The sequence below is a fragment of the Fukomys damarensis genome, unplaced genomic scaffold (genome assembly GCF_012274545.1).
Source record: "Fukomys damarensis isolate Sample0158 unplaced genomic scaffold, DMR_v1.0_HiC HiC_scaffold_33, whole genome shotgun sequence".
Lineage (NCBI taxonomy): Eukaryota > Metazoa > Chordata > Mammalia > Rodentia > Bathyergidae > Fukomys > Fukomys damarensis.
In genome coordinates, this window is record NW_022900945.1 from 51837702 (window position 1) to 51857063 (window position 19362).

Below are 19362 nucleotides of genomic sequence, written 5' to 3' on the forward strand. Positions count from 1 at the left end.
AGATTGTACCAATAAACTCAATAAAAATATAAAATAAAACCGATTAATGATGTATTTTGTCTACTAATACAAGATTTAGAAAGTTAAATATTTTATGTGTGTGTGTGTGTGTGTATTTTTTTTTTTTTGAGACAGGGTCTCATTATGTAGTTGAGTCTGACCTGGAACTCACTATGTAGCCCAGGCTGGTCTCGAACTCACAGTGATCCTCCTGCCTCAGCCTCCTGAGTGCTGGGATTACAGGCATGTGCTACCACACACGGCTTAAATATTTTATATTATACAGCTCTTTGTTAGGTTTTTGGCAGGTGAGGGATTCTGGAGATTGAGCCCAATGCTTTTGCTCAGAGCTATGTTCCCTGGCCCGCCCTTCCTTCCTTCCTTCCTTCCTTCCTTCCTTCCTTCCTTCCTTCCTTCCTTCCTTCCTTCCTTCCTTCCTTTGCTTGCTTTTTGAGACAGTGTCCATCCTAAGTCACCAAGTTGCTAAGGCTACCGTCACATTTGTGATTTTCTTACTTTAGCTAAGGTGGAGTTACATTTAATAAGTGGCACAATAAACACAGTTTAAATAATTGATAATTTCCTATGATAGAAAGTGATAACTGGGTGTGGTGGTGCACACCTGTAATCCCAGCACTTGGAAGGCTGAGGCAGGAGGATCACTGTGAGTTCGAGGCCAGCCTGGGCTACATAGTGAGTTCTAAGTCAGTCTCAATTACATAGTGAGACCCTGTCTCAAAAAACTTTAGAAAAAAAAAGTGATAAAGTTTTTGGGAAAAAAGGTAGAAAGATTAAGATGAAGGACATTGGAATTCATGATGGGAATGGACTTGGTAGACAGTTTATAGTAAAAGCTTAATATTTCTAATCTGAAAATTCAAAGTTTAAAATGCTTTGAAATCTAAAACCCTTCTGGTTCCAAGCATTTTGGGTAAAAGATGTGTAAACTACCATATACTAAATAAAAGTTGAAATAGGCTTCACTGAGAAGTAAGAATTGAGTAAATCCCTGAAAATACTGAGAGTTAATTCTGTAGATATTGCAAGGAAAAGGATTCTAGACAGTTCAGGGTCAGACTAAGGCAGCGGTGACAGGTGCTGTAGTGGGCGGTTTGCCGTCACTGCTCTAAGGCATGATCGTGTCTGGCTTCCAGCACACTGCAGCTAGAAGGCAGCGAGAGGAAATTTCTTAGAAGAGATCGTGCAGATAGGGGAGGTCTTTTAGCTTTTACGCAGAGAGGAGTAATCCTCGCAGGGTTGTTTTGTTGCTTTATTATTTTGTGTGTGTGTGATCCTGGGGGTCAAACCTCCCTCAGGCTAAGCGTGCAGCCCCTGAACTGCACCCCAGCCCTGCACCTGGACGTGCAGTGTGACAGTGGTTCTCATGAGAGATGCTGGTGGCTTAGAGAGATGTGACAGAGATAGGGGTGATGAGCAGTAAATTGTTTCTGAGATGTGTGTGTATTTAAGTGTAAATAAATACAAATATATATGTATATATTTCAAGGAACATTTCTCTAATTTGTGTGTCACCCTCTCACAAGGGCCATGCTGATCTTTCAGTCCTGTTCCAAGTCTCGTATGCATGCCACAGAAGTGGGCACAGTTTCTGGGTGTATTTTGGAGGTAGAACAGATGGCTGACAGATTGTAGAGTACAGAACAAGAGCAGAATCAAAGATAATTCCAAACTGAGGCCTGAGTGAGAGAAGAATGGATGTGCCATTCACTCAGTGGCAAAGACTTTAAGGGAACACGGTTTTAAAAAGTCAAGAGTTTGGTCTTGATATGTTGAGTTTGAGATGTCTTTTAGATATGTAAGTGGAGGTAGATGCCTGAGTATTGAATTAATGAAAGATGTCTCGGCTGGGATGCAAAAAGCATAAGGGAAGTTTATAGCATAAAATGTAAGAGTCTGAAAATTAAAGACCTAAGCACATCTTATAAAAAGTTAGACAGGAGCAACAGAAGAAACCCAAGGAAGCCTGAAGAAAGGAAGAGAAAAAAATAAACAGGAAAGAATTAATGAACACAAAGGACAGATAAAATAAAAATCGGCAAAGTGGAAATATGATTCTTCAAAGCCAGGCAGGATGATCCTCGCCTGTAATCCCAGTTCTTGGGAGGCTGAGGCAGGAGGATTGTTGTGAGTTCCAGGCCTTCCTGGGCTTCATAGTTCCAAGTCCAGCCTTGAATACAGAATAAGACCCTGTGTCAAAACAGAGAACAGCAACAGCAAAAAAGAAACTATCAGGATCAGTTAATGGCCAGTTGTGTTGACATATATCTGTAATCCAGCACTCTGGAAACCTGAGGTAGAAGGATCTCAACTTCGATCCTATCCTGGGCAATTTAGTAAGAATCTGTCTCAGGATTTGAGAAAAAAGACTGGGGCTATAGCTCAGTGTGAAGGCCTTGGATCAGTTCTCAGCATGGGGGTGAGGAATTCAAAAATCTGCCTAGTTCTGTAAACACTAACCATGTTGTGCCAGTAGACTGTAAAATCTTCCTATGAAGAAAACCCTCTACAACTGAAAAATACAATAAAGAAAATGTCATGCCACAGAGTAGAAAAAAGAAAACACTAGGCCCCATGTAACATCTTGGTATAGAAAGGCAGGAGGTGCTAAGATTATGGGACATTTTAGTATCAAAAAGAATGACAGTAGTGAATGAAAAAAATTGGCTTGAATCATAGTGATATTCACTAAAAGAGCAGAGAATGCTAAGAAAGGTGTAAAGACAACTATTGAGTGTAGAATTAGAAATACCATTTTAGAAGACGGGGAAAAAAAAAGAAAATTCCATTTTAATTCAAGCAAAGAAAACTGGTAGGTGTTAAACCACTGGGTGAAAGACTGCTGAAGAATAGTATATGTGTATATGTATGTATTGACAGAGTCTCTCCAGGAAGCCCAGGCTGGCCTCAAACTTGTAGCGATCTTCCTGCCTCAGCCTCCTGAGTGCTGGGGTTACAGGTGTGTGACACCATGCCTAGCTTGAAGAATAGTATATTGTTACAGTTTGTATCACCTCATAGATAACTATAGATTGAATTAACTACAAATCATCAATCACATTATGAATTGTAAGGGGGAAACGTATACCTTTATAATGGAGAATTTGGCTTCAACAGTAAAGGAACGGCCTGAAAATGATGTGTCTCTTGCTGTGATATAGTGGGCAGTACATAGTGTTACCAGTGTGGTATTCTTTTTGTTGTTGTTGTTGTTGTTAGCAGGGATTGAATTTGGGACCTTGTGCTTACAAGGCAGGTGGTAGAACCACTGAGCTAAATCCCTAGCCATTAGCAATGTGGTGTTCTTGCCAGAAATGTTTAATCTGAATCTACTCTGGGAAACAAAAGCAAATGTGGTGGCACATTAATCCCAGTACTCAAAAACCAAACCAAACCAGGGGCCAGGGGCTTAGCTCAGTGGCACCGCGCCTGCCTCACAAGCACAAGGTACTGAGTTCGATCCCAGGTACCAAAACAAAACAAACAAAAAACTAAGGATGCTAATAGGATTTATATCGCAAATTGAGGACATTAAAAATCGTTTTCATCTTTTTTTTTCTTTTTATTGAGTTTATTGGTACAATCTAGGTATACAGTACAGTTACATTCATTACTGGGATCCTGTACCTTCACATGACAGGTCTTGGTTCTCATTTTTTCCCCTTGTCCCTGCCCTCCCTTCACCCCCCCTCCCCATTTACAAACGCTTTATTTCCATTTTTTCATATTTTTTTCTTTTCCCTTATTCCCTTTCCCCCTACCCTTCCCACTTTCCCTACACCTTTAGCCCTTTTCTTCCTATTTCATACTATTAATTATCGCATTAGAATTTTGTGTACTATTATAGTTTTTCACACCAGAGGAACTATTCAGTATTTACACGTGTGTGACTTATTTCACTTAAGAGTAGATCCTCAGTATGTATCCATTTTCCTATGAATGACTCTAATTTCTCATTTTTTATGGCTGAGTAGTATTCCATTTTATAGAAAAAAACCATATCTTCTTTGTCCAGTTTCCAGCTGATGGGCAAATGAGCAGTTTCCAAGTTTTAGCTATTACAAACTGTGCCACTATAAACATTGGTGTGCATATATCACTGTGGTATGATTCTTTTAATTCTTTTGGAAAGACACCCAGCAGAGGGATGGGCTGGTTCAAATGGAACCTCTAATCCTAGTTCTTTGAGGTATCTGCATATTGTTTCAGTAGTGGTTGCACCATTCTGCACTCTCACCATTGGAGAAGGGTTCCTTTCTCCCCACAATGTCACCAGCATTTGTTATTGGTTGATTTCTTGATAGCAGCCATTCTTTGTGGGGTGAGGTGGAATCTTGGTGTTGTTTTCTTCTGCATCTCTCAAGTGACCAGTGATGTGGAACATTTTTTCATATATTTACTTGCTGCTTTTACTTCTTGTCTGAGAAATGTCTGTTCATTTCAGATGCCCATTTTTGAATTGGGTCTTTATATTTGGGGGGGCTGATTGTTTTGAGTTCTTTATATATTCTAGATAATAGTCCTTTGTCTGAGAAGCAGCTGGTAAAAATTTTTTCCTACATTGTAGGTTGTCTCTTCGTTCTGTTGATGGTTTCTTTTGCAGTGCGGAAGCTTTTTAATAAGATGAGATCCCAGTTGTTGATTCTTTCTGCTAGTTCCTTTGCTACTGAGGATCATTTTAATTACCAGAAAATTCGGAAGAATAATAAAAGTCTTTAATTTGGATATATTTTTCTTTAGCTTAAATAAAATATGTCCTTATTTTTCTAATTTCTCTGTAAACCAGTGGAAGTTTCAAAACAATCCAAAGCTGAATTTGACAGCTAGAGCAACGGGGAATACTGTTTCTTGTTTTTGTTGTTGTTTTGAGACTGGATCTTGCTATTAGTTTAGGCTGGCCTTGAACTCACAGGGGATCCTCCTACCTCAGCCTCCCAAGTGCTGGGATTACAGGCGTGCACCACCATGTTCAGCAGGCTGTACTGTTTCTTGCAGGGTGGGTACACTGTGTGTGTGTGTGTGTGTGTGTGTGTGTGTGTGTGTGTGTTATTACTCGATGGCGGGAAAAAGGCAGAGCAGAGTATCGATGGAAACTGGTTGGCTGTCATTGTTGCAAAGGTTGTATGGACAATTCTGGTTTTATAAATGAAAAATTTTACAATTCTTGGTCTCTGATGTCCTCTGTGGTTAGTGGTAATGTTGACATTGAAATGTCAGGTAACAGCCTATGAATAATATTATTCTCTCACAAGTTGTCTTTCCTATTTTTTGTAGTATTTCTCTTGCTTACTTTTGTGTGTGTGTGTGTGTGTGTGTGTGTGTGTGTGTGTGTGTGTGTGTACCAGGGATTGAATTTAGGACCTTGCACTTGCAAGGCAGGTGCAGTGTCACTGAGCTAAAACCCTGGCCCACTCTTGCTTACCTATTAAGGACTGAAAGTATAAGGTGTGGAGAGTGAGATTGTTGTGATAAAGTTTTGGGTGTGTGTTTTTTTTTTTTTAACAAGGTCTCACTATATATATTTAAAGCTGTTCTTGAACTCATTATGTGGCCCTGGCTGGCCTTGCAGCCTCCCAAGTGCTGGAATTACAGGCATCACTGCTATGCCTGTGATAACGTTTTAAAAGTAAATTACCAAGATATTTGTAAAAGAATTGATATGTGCCAGGGATTTAGCTTAGTGGCATTGTGCCTGCTCCCCAAGCACAAGGTCCTGAGTTCAATCCCCTGTACCGGGAAAAACATATATTTATGTGTAAGATTTATTTTTTTAAAAATTGATGTGTTCTGACTTCACAATGGAAATATTTTAGTTTTTTGTTGTTGTTGTTGTTTGTTTTGCTTTGTTTTGTTTGAGACAGTTTCACTATATAATCCAGGCTGGCCTTGATCACTATGTAGCCCAGGTTGGCCTTGAACTCTTATTTGATCCTCCTGCCTTAGCCTCCTGGGTGCTGGGATTACAGGCACGTACCACAGCATGCCCAGAGAAGTTGTTTTGTTTGTGTTAACTAGATTAGTATTACTCTTCATTGATGTGAATAATGGGTTGTGCTATTGAGGATGAAAAGGGAAAATGTGCTCCCCTTCGGTCATCTAAACTTTAAAACAGTCTTAAAACGATTATTTGGTTTTTGTTTTGTTTTATTTGGTACTGGGGATCTAATTCAGGACCTTGCACTTTCAAGGCAGGTGGTGGAACCACTGAGATAAAGCCCCAGCTAAAATGATTATTTGTAAAAACTGAAATCCAGTGATTAAACAGAAGCTAGTCAAAATAAATAAATAAAATACAGTACAGTGACTGCTTACATTTAAAAAATATTACAGTAAAAGATACATTGCTATTAATACCCCCCAAAATACTCTCCCTCACTCTGGACACTTATATCGCCCTTCCTGCAGTTTTTTTCTTTGAGACAAGGCCTCACTGTAGTTCAGTCAGTTCCGAGACTCCTTCCTCAGCCTCCTGAGTTCTGGAAGTCCTCTTTCTTGAGTATCTCTAGTTGTGCCCTCACAGCTGCCTCAGTGTCTTGAATCAATTCAAAATGTTTACTTTTCGTGGTTGTTTTGACTTGGGGAAAGAGCCAAAATAGGGTGAATAAGGCAGATAAGGGCACACCATGTTTTTGACAGAAACTGCTGTCCTAGGGGCCAGGGATGTAGCTCAGTGGTTCCGCCGCCTGCCTTGTAAGCGCAAGGGCCTGAGCCTGATCCCTGGTACCAAAAAAAGAAAGAAAGGAAGGAAGGAAAGGGAAGGGGAAAGGATAGGGGAGAGGAGAGGAATTTCTGTACCGGGAGTGTGACACTGAGTGCTGCCATGATGAAGGATGAAAACCTTTGCCGTCTGTCGGGCTCTTTTCTATTCTCGCTCCCATCCCTCCCTCTTTCTCCCCCTTTCCCTCCTCCCCTTTTTGAGACAAGGTCTTTCTGTGTGGACCCAGCTGGACTTGAATTCACAAGAGTGGGCAAACATTAGAAACTTGTTCCTTGATATGTAAAGTACATAATTTACCACATGTTCTAACATTTTTGAAATTGATAGCTTATAGTTGATGGTTTCATTCAATTAATTGCATATAAAATGTCTTAGCGGTTCATAAAATGAAACGATAGAAACAACAATATTTTAGATTCAGTGAAATACAGTCTTAGATAAAAAGGTAGGATTAAGAAGACTTAGATGAAGGCTGGGATTCAGCTCAGTGGTGCTGCCCCTGCCTCACAAGCTCAAGGTCCTGAGTTCAGTCCCGGGCGGGGAGGTGACAACTTAGATGTAGAAAATAAGGGAAACAAGAGACAAGAATGACATATCTTTTAGGTCTTTTGGGTGGGTATTGGGATTGAACTCACGACCTTGTGCGTGCCAGGCAGGGATGGCACCACTGAGCTACATCCCAGCCCTTGTTTCTTTACCTTTAGTGTTAAAACCATTTTTTATTTTCTGAAGGCTTTTGTATTTGATAATAGTTTTATTAAATTTGTGAATGTAATAAATCATTTGGCTTGTTAGTGGGTATTTAGGTTACATTATTCTTTGGGCTATTACAGATAATTGGTAATGCTGAACAATTTTTTCCTTAGAATTGGAGAAATTTTGAATTTAGGAGACTTTAGGTAATTGTATATAATATTTGACAGATTCTCTTGTACTCTGTCTCTCTGTCTCTGTCTCTTTCACTCCCACCTCCCTGGGCATTGAACTCAGGGCCTCTACCACTGAGCTACATCCAACCCCAAGAGGTATCCTTTTTTTTTGGTACCAGGGATTGAACTTGGGACCTTGTACTTGGGAGGCAGGTGGAAGAACCACTGAGCTAAAGCCGTGTCCCTCAAGAGGTATTCCGTGTGTGTGTGAGTGTGTATCAGGGATCAAACTCAGGATCTTCTGCTTATGAGGCAGGTGGTGAAGAGGTATCCTTAAGTAGTAAATTACTTAAGGAGCTTGCTGGGTTGATACCTTAATATTAACAGACCACTGAAATTTTTCATTTAGATATGGCTCTATCAGTGTATAATGAAATCATTTTATTTGGCACTGAGTTTATAAAATCAGTATATAAAATGAAACTATTGTATTAGTACATGTCTGCAGTACATACGGATTACATTCCTTGTGAGAAGTAGGTACATGGACATAACCCATCTTACTTCTTTTTTCATCCCTTTCTCCTCGCTTCCCTTTTCCTCCGTCTCTTGAACCCCTTCCCATTTGAGGAAGATCTATCTCCCTACTTGTTAATATCTTTTATTTTGCTCTTTATAATTTTAGTTTTTCATATGAGGAAACCATATACAATATTTAAGCTTGTGTGTCTGATTTATTTCACTTAATGTTATGGTCCCGAGGTGCATCCATTTTCCTACAAATAACTCAGGTTTATCCTTTATGGCAGAGTAGTACTCCATTGTGTGTAAACACCACATTTTCTTAAAATGAAATTAGAGCTGGCATGGTAAGGCAGGAGCACAGGTTAAAATCTCACGTGGGCAACTTACTCAGAACTATAGGGGCTGGAGAGTAGAGTGCCCCTGAATTTGATCCCAAGTACTGCCAAGGAAGGAAGGCAGGTAGGGAGGGAGAGAAAGGTGTTAGGCTTGAAATTATTTACTGATCACAATGTGAATTTTTGATGAGCAGTTTTGTACAGAAATATGAATATACTATGACTGATTATATATAGTTTCAGATGGCGAGTTATATTAAAAAATTAAATTAGTTGGGCTAGGGATTTAGCTCAGCGGTGCCAATGTCTGACTCAAGCACAAGGTCCTGAGTTTGATCCTTGGTACCAAAAAAAAAAGAGAAGAAGAAATTAGTTGAATATTTTGTTGCTTGCAATACCAGCAGATTTTAGGGTGAATCAACCGTCTGGTTCTTCTATTTTTCATTATCCTAGTTCTTCTTTAATCAGAATTTTTTTTTGAGGGGTACTGGTGATGAACTCAGGACCTTGTGCTTGTGAGGCAGGTGGTGGAACCACTGAGTTAAATCCTCAGCCTTTAATCAGTATTTCTAGTGTTTGTTTAATTGCCTTTGCCCTTGAACATTTGTTTAACCCACACACCTACCTCCCTTCCCTCCTGTCTCTCCTCCGCATCATTATACCCTAAACAATACAATATAGCAATATTGTATGTATAATTGTGTTCATATCTACATAGCATTTACATTATATTAGATATTACAGGTGATCTAGAAATGACTTAAGGAATACAGGAGCATGGGCCGGGGATTTAGCTCAGTGATTCCACCACCTGCTTCGCAAGCACAAGGTCCCAAGTTCAATCTCTGGTACAAAAAAAAAAGAATACAGGAGCAGGGCCAGGGATTTAGCTCAGTGGCACTGCTCCTGCCTCACAAGTGCAAGGTCCTGAGTTAAATCCCTGATACCACACACACACACACACACACACACACACACACACACCAAAAAAAAAAAAAAAAAAAAAACAGGAGGAAGTGCCTAGATTAGAAGCAAATATCGTGCCATTTTATATAGGGAGCTTGAGCATCCAAGGATTTGCATATTTGCCAGGGAAGGTGGGGAACTAGGACAACTAACTGCTTACAGATGAAATTTTATAAGCTATTTGCTGGTATAATGTGATTGCCAATAACATATAGCTCTTGAAATCTCAAATTTCTGTGTAAGGATATTCTTCGTACTTCATTCTACAGGGCGTATGATAATGCTTTTGGCTATTAGGGACGATACAGTGCCAGGGTTCTCATAATTGGTGTTACAGAACTAGTACATTGTTGATCCTGACAAGAACATCTGATCAGAGAAGTAATTAAAGATATATTTTACATTTGTTAATCTGTCCCCAGATAAACTGGTGAATCTGAACCCCCTCGCAAAAAATTAAGGTACTCTTCTCATCCCTCTCCTTCCTTTTTCTTCCTCCTCCCCTTCTCTTTCTCCTCCTCCTCCTCTTTGTGCTAGGGATTAAACTGAGGGCCTCCCACACATAGCTAGCTATCCACCCACCAGAAACATTCAGTCTCATAAGCAAAGTAGTTCCTGTGAGTTCTGCACTGTATAGTATGGCACTGTTTGTTCAGTAATTTAGGCTCATAAGCAATAAAGAAAACTATAGTATTTTAAACCCCTCAAAGAGACATAAAAGCTCTTCAAGCACATTCATTTTGTAGAAGATTAGGTTTGTGGTTTTAGTGCAGCCTAACATAATTGATGTCCTGATGTAACATCTTCATTCTCAAAATGTCCCAGTTTGGATGAACATGATTATCCTCACGTAGTGGTAGAGCAGTGTGACACTTAGATTTCCTGTGTGCTTCCTCTTCTTTCTACTACCTTAATAGTTTTTTCAAATAATTTTTTCTTAGTAAGCCTCAGTAAGACAACTAAGTGACTTGTTTGTTTGTTTGCTTGTTTTGGTTCTTTGAGACAGGGGCCCACTTTGTAGTTCAGGCTGGCCTTCAACTCACTATGTAGTTCAGTGAGACTTGCTACGATCCTTCTGCCTCAGTCTCCCAAGCGTGAGAATTACAAATGTGTACCACCTGGCGAGACAACTAACTGGTTTTAAGGAATTTGAAGGATTTACCTTTTCAAAAGAAGAATTCTTTGGAAAAGTTTGTAATTATCTTCTGTTTGAATATTCAGGTGGAGCTAGGATGCTAACATTCCCAGACACTGAGGCTTGAGTGTCTGGAGCTCAGGAGTTTGACACCAGCCTGACAACATAGCGAGACCCTGTTTCAAAAAACAAAACAAAATAAATATTCAAGTGGCACTGCCATTTTTTTGTACTGTGTCCTCACAAACGCTTAATTATAGGATATCAAAGTCAAAAGTAATTATAGGCACTTAATCCAAATTATTTTATTTGCTTTCATTTTTTGTGTAAAAATATTATAACTATAGTTAGAAAATTTAGAAGACAGCATCTATTTTTCATATATACATGTTTATTTATGAGACAGGGTCTCACTACATAACCCAGGCTGGCCTCAAACTTGGGGTGATCCTCCTGAGTGCTGGGATTATTGGAATCAGCCCCCATGCCCAGCTATTCACCTTTTAATAGTGTATGTACATAATGGTTGGTATACGTATATTTTTTCTTTCTTTCTTTCTTTCTTTTTTACCCAAACAAACTTTTTTTTGGGAGACAGGACTTCTTTGTAGTCCAGGCTGGCCTTGAACTCACTATGTATTCCAGGCTGGCCCCAACTGTAGGTAATCCTCCTGCCTCAGCCTCCCAAGTGCTGGGATTACAAGCACAAACATTTTCATGCTATTTACATATACTTACCAACAATGTAATGTGAGATAAACTTACTTAACTATTCCCTTATTATTCTTTTCATGTTTCTAGCTTTTCTATAATAATGAATAGTGGCTTTTTCATTGTATTTCCTTTTAACATCCTTATTGTACAAAAGAAGACATACTGAAGCTAATGAAAATGAATATTTCAAGGGTTACAACTCAGGTATTAGCTGACTTTATCCATTTTTAGAGCAAGGTTACCTAACCCTTGTGCTACCAGGTTAACTTTTTTTTTTTTTTTTTTTTTTTTTTTTTTTTTTTTTTTTTTTTGGTACTGGGGATCGAACTTGGGAGCTTGGGCTTGCAAGGCAGGCGGCAGAACCACTGAGCTAAATCCCCAGCCCCCGGGTTAACTTTTATTTCGATGGCATTTCTGTTTTAATTTATAGCCCTCACATTCCTGCTGTCAACCCTTCCTTGCTTGTCCATGGGGATGAAAGGGTTGAGTGCCAGGCTGCCAAGGAGTCACTGGGAGGCCCTGGCTCTCAACCGCCCTGGGCTCCCTTGTCCCAGGGACAAGTCCCGCCCTGTCTCTCTTGTAGTCACACAGAAGCCTTACGGTGTTGTTAACCAGACCAAATGGAGGGCTTCTTTCTTTTTTCTTTTCTTTTTACCTCCCTTCTCCTTTTTCCTCATGTATTCATTTGAGAAGTAGATTCTGAAAACCTTCCATGAGTCAGGCGCTGTTGTGGGTGCTGAGAATTCAGTAATACAGAAACCAACAAAAGTCCTTGCATTTGCCAGGCTCACTGGTGACACAGGCCTGTAATCCTGGGTATTCTGGAGGCAGAGGCAAGAGGATCACTGGGCGTTCAAGGCCAGGCTGGCTACTTACTGAGACCCCGTTACAAACAAACAAACACGCTGACAGACAACAACAAAAACAAGTTCAAGCCCAGTCTATTTTGAGATCCTGTCTAAAAAAGAAAAACAAAAGGACTGGGGATGTGGCAAAGTGCTTGCTTAGTGTGCTCAAGGCCCAGGGTTCAATCCCTAGTACCACAAAGGGGAAAAAAAATCCCCAATAAGTTATATATTGGAAAGTCACATTATTTGGGGAAATAGTGCAAGGAAGATGACAGACATGTTGGCTTGATATTAGTTTTTTCTTTGTTTGGGATGGGCATTTTGCTCATTGGAACTTGTGATCCTCCCTCTTCAGTCTCCAGAGTAGCTCAGGACATGGGCACGGGAGCACCTCTGCCTAGCTGTTGTTGCAGTTTTAAATGAGGTGGTCAGGGAAGCACTCACTGAGAAAGTAACATTTGCACAGCTTTCAGGGCAGTGGAGGGGGAAAAGGAATAGCTACAGGAAAGAATGTCCCCAGCAGAGGGAGCAGCAAGCTTAAGAAACAAACCTCAAGCCAAGGAGCATACCAGGTGGTGTAGGCCTTCGGGTCAGACAAGTGTCCAGTGTGGCTGGGCTAAAATGAGTGGTGGTGAGGGAAACATCAGAGAGCGAACGCAGAGCCAGATTCCTCAGCACTCACGGCCATCATAAGGACTTGATCTTTACTCTTGGTAAGCGGGGTGTTATTGACGAAACTTGAACAGTGGAGTAAAATGATCAGATGTGAATTTTTACAGGATCTCTTGCTTGCTCTTGAGGTTTGATTCATCTGAAGTGGAACAGAGAGAAGTACAGGGAGACCAGTTACGAGGCTGCTAAAATAATGTGATCAAAGATGGTGTCTTAGACCAGGAGGCAGTGTGGGAATGGTAGGTAGGAGTTGGAGCTTATGTGTGATTTAACTTATTTTTAAATACTTTCAAACTTTAAAAAAAATATTGCAGGAATATTACATAGACCTTCTGTTGTATACCTTTCATTAGATTCCCCAATTAACATTTTACCATATTTGCTTTACATCACTTAGTGCTCTCTCCACAGACACTTTTTTCCTGATCTATTTGATATTATATTATTGAGGAGATGCCCTCTTTAGTACTTTGGAGTCCATTTCCCAAAGATGTTTTTCTTATAAGGTTGTTTTAGCCTGAGGTACCATAACAAAAAGCCATAGCCATTGGGGCTTCAACAACAGAAATTTGTTCTCTCCCCACTCTGGAATTGGAAAGTACAGGATCATTATTCAGTTTCCAGTGAGAGCTGCTGGCTTTCTTCTTGATTTGTAGACAGGGTCTTTGCTGTGTCTTCCCTTGGAGGGAGGGTGGGGGACAGAATACCAGCTCTGGTGTCTGCAGTCTCCACCCTTATAAACGTGCTCCTTTGAGCCCTGTCTCCAAATACAGTCATTTGGGGGGTTAGGACCACAACATATGAATGCGGGGGCGGGGTACAGTTCAGATTTAGAGCAGCAGTTGTTGTGGCCTTGTGCGTGGTCGCCAAAATCAGTAAATGAACGTGATACAAGGCTACCATTGAAGTCACAGACCCCAGTAAGATTTTGCCATTTGTCCCAATAATGCTGCCACCTGCCTTGCAAGTGCAAGGTCCTGAGTTTGATCCCTGCCCCCCTCAAAAGAAAACAAAAACTAATCAAGAAAAAAAAGTTTAAATACTGGATGAAATGCAGAGGTGCTTCACCACTAAGCTACACCCCCAGCCCTTTTTATTTTTTATTTTGAGACAGGGTCTCACTAAGTTGCACAAGCTACCCTGAAACTTGGGATCCTTCTGCCTCAGCTTCCTAAGTAGATGGGATTATAGGAATGTGCCACCATGCCTCGCTAAGATTGGTCAAATTTTCAGGGCAAGCATGATTGTATTTCTTTAATAACCTTTTATTACAGAAGCAGCATACACAGAATACATATTGTAGAAAATTAGAATATAAGCAAGCCAAAGATAAGAATATATTCATATATCTCTTAGAAATCAGTACTACAGAAACTTGGTTTTACATCCTTTCTGATCTTTTATATAAAGATAAGTCTTTTTCTAAACTGAGATCACACCAGGCATGGTGGCACACACCAGCACTCAGGAAGCTGAGACAGGAGAATCGCCATGAGTTTGAGGCCAGCCTGGACTATAAAGGAAGACCCTGTCTCAAAAAACCAGTAAGCAGACTGAGATCGTGTAATTATTGTTTCTCTTAGTTGATTTCCATTTCATTAAAATTTTATGTTAAAAATTTTTTTTATTAATATTACATCTTTAGATTACATAATGATTATATGCCTTGTGGGGAGGTGGTGTATGTATATAACAAATTGTAAAATTTTTCATTTTATACCAGACCACATCTAGATTTCCTCACTTAGTTAAAAATGTCATTTTATATTGTAGTTGGTTAGCTGAGCATGGTGGTATACACCTGTAATCCCATCATTAGGGAGGCTGAGGCAAGAGGATCACTGAGAGTTCAAGGCCAGCCTGGGCTACACAGCGAGACTCTGTCTTAACACCCCCTCCAAAAAAAAGTTGGTTAGTTTAAACCTATAACTAATAAAAGAAAACAAGTTAATTACATCTTATTACTATATTCCATCAGTCTCTCTTAATCCATTTAGTACATTTTAGTCTCATTTATTGATGAGACTTGGCCTGTTATCCTGTAGAAAATCACACATTATGAGTTTGATTGTTTCCTTATAGTGTTATTAGCTTTTTATTTTTTCTTTGTATTGTTATTATATTTATTTTTTTGGTACCAGGGATCAAACTCGGAACCTTGCACTTGCAAGGCAGGTGGCAGAAGCACTGAGCTAAATCCCCAGCCGTCTTTTTATTACTTTTTTTTTTTTTTTTTTTTAAAGATGCATCGCTCAGGATCCCTTCCCGGTTGGCCAAAAACCTGAAGCCCAAACGTGGTCGAAACCCCCCCTTTTTTTTTTTTTTTTTTTTTTTTTTTTTTTTTTTTTTGGTACTGGGGATTAAACTCTGGTCCTTGCGCTTGCAAGGCAGGCCACCGAACCGCTGAGCTAAATCCCCAGCCTCTTTTTATTACTTTTAACACTAAAATTACTTACCATGTTTTCTTAAACTCTGTATAGAAGCTTTTTGTGACTTTTTTCTTATTGTCCACAGAATAAACACTAAAACTTTTTAGCTGGATATTTAAGTCTCACTAGAATTTGTCATCTTTTTGTGTTGTTTTTCTGGAGATCGAACTCAAGACCTTGTGCTTGTGAGGCAGGCAGTGGCACCACCAAGCTAAGTCTCCGGCCCTAGAATTTGTCATCTTTGCCTGTTTTTCACTTTTCTTCCTTGCAAACCTTCCTGGTCAAACAGAAGTAGAAATAGTGGCTGAGAGGATGAAATCTTAGCTGGGCGTGGTGGCACCTGCCTGTAATCCCAGCAAAGGAGCCTGGACAACCTAGCAATTTAGGGAGAGCCTGTATCAAAATATAACAATAAAAATAGGACTGAGGATGTAACTCAGTGCAGAGGCCCTGGGTTCAATCCCAGTACCAGGAGGGAAAAATTAATAAAAGAACATGAACTCTGAAACCATCTGGTACATGAATCCCAGCTTTACTACTAAATAGCTGTGTCACTGGACAGTTTATTTCACTTCATCCATTAGAAGGGAAGGGTAACAGGATTATTGTGCGGGCATCAGGTAATATTTGCATCATCTTTAGAACAGTACCTGGCACATAAAAAGTTTGTTAGATCTAAAGCTCTAGACTAAGCCTTTCCCTTCTCTAAGACAAAAGACACTCATTGCACAGTTGCGCTCAGCACCTTTGGTCATGATCTATTGAAAATGGAATGCTCTTTGCCTTCTTTCCTACCTGTGGAGATTAATTTTTTTTATTAGTACAATAGATGTTTGAGGGCCATAATAAATACATTCATCATGGCAAATAGGCACCTGCTCATACTGCATCTTGATCCTTTTTTACTTCCCCTTCCCTTCTCTCTCCCATCTCCTGTCTTTTTTTTTTTTTGGTTGGTTGAGACAGGGTCTCACTGTGTAGTTGAGACTGCCCTGGAACTCACTTTGTAGCCCAGGCTGGACTCGAACCCACAGTGATCTTCCTGCCTCAGCCTCCTGAGTGCTGGGATCACAGGTGTGCACCACCATGCCCGGTTCTCCTTCTCTCTTCTTAACTAATGTTAATGGGGCACCTAACAGGCACTGAATTAATCATTGAGGATGTGGCAGTAAATAAGGGCAGATGCCAGCCTTTGGGGAGTTTATAACCTAAAAGGGACAGAAGCAAGTACACGAGTGTAGTTGTGCAGTAAAAGGCCTAAGTACAGCCCAGTCTTGTGGAACCAGGATACTTTTTGGAAAAAAAGCAGGATACTTTAGGCTGAGACTTGAAAGGAAGAGAATTAGCCTATTGAAACAGGCAGCAAGACAAGGGGAAGGAACTAGGACTTGCAGATGGATTCACTGAGGTGGAGCTGTAAGGGAGAAAGTGGCGAAGGTTCCCATCCGCAAGTAAGCGTGAAACATGTTACAGAGAATGTTGAAAAGCATTCAAGATGGGCCTTCTCAGTTTGCTCTTCCCTTAGTCATCTTCCCAGACTACCTCTGCCACTGCTGCACTTCCTGAATTTGTACAGTGCTGTGACTAAAGTAAAGGATTTGCACTGGGAGAAGTAGTAAGTCTGGGGTATCTCTGGAGAGATGTAGAGATAAAAGTGGTGGCAGTCAGAATCTGACATGAATCAAATTTAAAATTTTGGATGAATAGAGACACTGATAATTACTCAGGATGGGTTGTCACAGAAAAAGAAAATTCTGATGGGGAAAGGAAGAAAAGGAACAAGCAAGGTTTCTGGGAACTGAGTAATTCATTAAAGAAGAGACTGGAAGAGTGAGTAGGATGCAAATAATAAGAGGAGGCTGTGTTTCAGCTGTTTCCAGTGAACAGTGGGAAATCATTGACAAATTTACATGAGAAATAAATGGGTAATGTTTGCATTTTAGAAGATAAATTTTACCTGGGCATGGTGGTACACACCTATGATCCCAGCACTTGGGAGGCTGAGGCGGGAGGATTGCAGCAAGTCTGGGCTACAAAGTGAGTTTAGGATGAGCCTGAAACTACATATTGAGACTCTTATCTCAAAAAGTCCTCTGTTCAGTGGTTCTGCTGCCTGCCTTGCAAGTGCAAGGACCCGAGTTTGATCCCTGGTACCAAAAATAAAAAAAGTCCTTTGAAAGAATATGAATTAGTGACAATATAGAGGATGATTTGAGAGAACCAAACCTAGATTAGTATAATGTTAGAAAGGTGGTGTGGTAGTAACGCATATGAAAGGACATGAAGCCCAGCTAGAAGCAGTAGGAGGAGGAGGAGGAGGAGGAGGAAGAAAAGAAGCATAAACTCGAGACTGCTGGAAACAAAATTGGCTGGACTTGGAAATTTATTAAAAGGGGTCAGTTCAGGAGTAAAGATTTGCTGAAATTCTAGCTCAATATCAAGAGTAGTAACAGAAAGAAAAAGACCAAGGTAATTTGGGAATATAAGTAATGAAGCTCACAGTACCTCATAGACTTAGAAGTAGGTATGTGCATTGACTGGTGGCAGGACTCCCAGGCTGGCTCTCCGCAGAGCCATTGATCATAGGTGGTGGGAGCCAGTGCCATAGGAGCATGTGATTGTGCTGACTAAATCAGCATTGTTTTCTGTATACCGAGTCCTGTCCTCAATGTTTTATGTACCCTGTTTCTTTTAGTTCTTATAAAATAACCCTGTGAGGTTGTCATTTTACAAAAAAGGAAAGTCCTATGGAGAATAGTTCAGTGATACATAGAACCCCAAAGCTAGTAAAGCGACAAAGGATCTGGGAGGTAGCTCAGTCAAAGGCCCTGTGTTCAATTCCCACTACCACAAAGGAACAAAAATGAAAGTATCTCTTACATCTGATTAAAGACATTCTAAAGGACTACTGCATAACATTGGGAGGCCATGGGCTGGGATGTAGCTCAGTGACACTGAACCTACCTGGAAAGTGCAAGGTTGTGAGTTCAATTCTCTGTACCAGGGGGCAGAAAAAAATGGGGGGTGGGCAGTTGAAAAATGATTATCAGTTTAGATGGTTTCAGTTGTTGTTACAGAGTCTCGCTATGTTGAACTTGTTTCAGTCCTCCTGCCTCAGACCCCAAGTGCTAAGATTATAGGAGTAGCTCCTCGATCTTTTTGGTATAGTTTTTTCTTTGGCAAAACCAAACAGCAGAAATAAAGTTTGGTAAAAGCATTCAGTTAGGTCAGTCCAAGTTAAGATTTTTATTGAGTGTACATGCGAGAAGGCTAGATTAGGGAGAGAAGGAAAAGAGAATGAGGGTATTGATTTTTTAATAGTAGTTTAAATAATATATCAAATACAGGAATTCTAGAATTGATAAATAATTGAGTAGAAGAGACTGAACAGTTAGAGAAAATAAAGAATAGGTATCTCAGCTTGGCCTGGTGGTGCACTCAGGAGGATCATTGAGAATTTGAGGCCTGCCTAAACTACACGGTAGACTCGTCTCAAAAATAAACAGGCACAAATCTTGATGAAGTTGAACAAGCGTAACAAGTGTGGGTGTGGTCACAGTGGAGGTTCTGGAGGTCACTGAGTTTGAGATCAAGGAACCTGAGAAACTGAAAATGTGATGGATTATTTATATGGATAGTGAAATTGGCCCGGTATAACAGTGACATGTAGGTGGCTTTAGTCCAGTCTAGATAATAAATTTAGCTGGCCTGGTGATCTGCACCTCTCTCGTCCCAACTACTTGGGAGGCCCAGATGAGGGATTGATTATACAGGTTTAAGACAGCCTGGGCGTCTAGGCAGATTCCCATTGCAAAAAGGAAAAAGCTGATTGAGTCTTGCTGTGGGCTTAGCCTAGATGTGCACGCGAGACCAAGTTATTTACCTGGACACTCACCTACCACTGAAAGTAATGTTCCCTTCTAGTAGATAGGGTGACTTATGTCTGTCTGAGTCATATCTAGATTAGTTGGTTAAAAGGGTCAACAATAATAATAGTAATAATAAGCAATTATCACAAATACATTCTGCTTAGATTCCAAAGCCTATGTTCTCTCCACTAACCTTGGTATTTCCTTTTTTTTTTCTTTTCTTTTTTTTTTTTTTTTTTTTTTTTTTTTTTTTTTTTTTTTTTT

The 19362-nt window shown here is 40.1% G+C and overlaps 1 protein-coding gene and 1 non-coding gene across 4 annotated transcripts in view; one reads left to right on the forward strand and one right to left on the reverse strand.

Moving 5' to 3' along the window:
• The window catches only part of Rprd2 (regulation of nuclear pre-mRNA domain containing 2), a 92550-nt gene that overhangs the window by 27097 nt on the left and 46091 nt on the right, over positions 1 to 19362 (forward strand). The window lies entirely within an intron of this gene.
• Positions 1499 to 1604, reverse strand: LOC117284050. Its single transcript, XR_004515138.1, has one exon. It is a non-coding gene; the product is annotated as a U6 spliceosomal RNA (small nuclear RNA).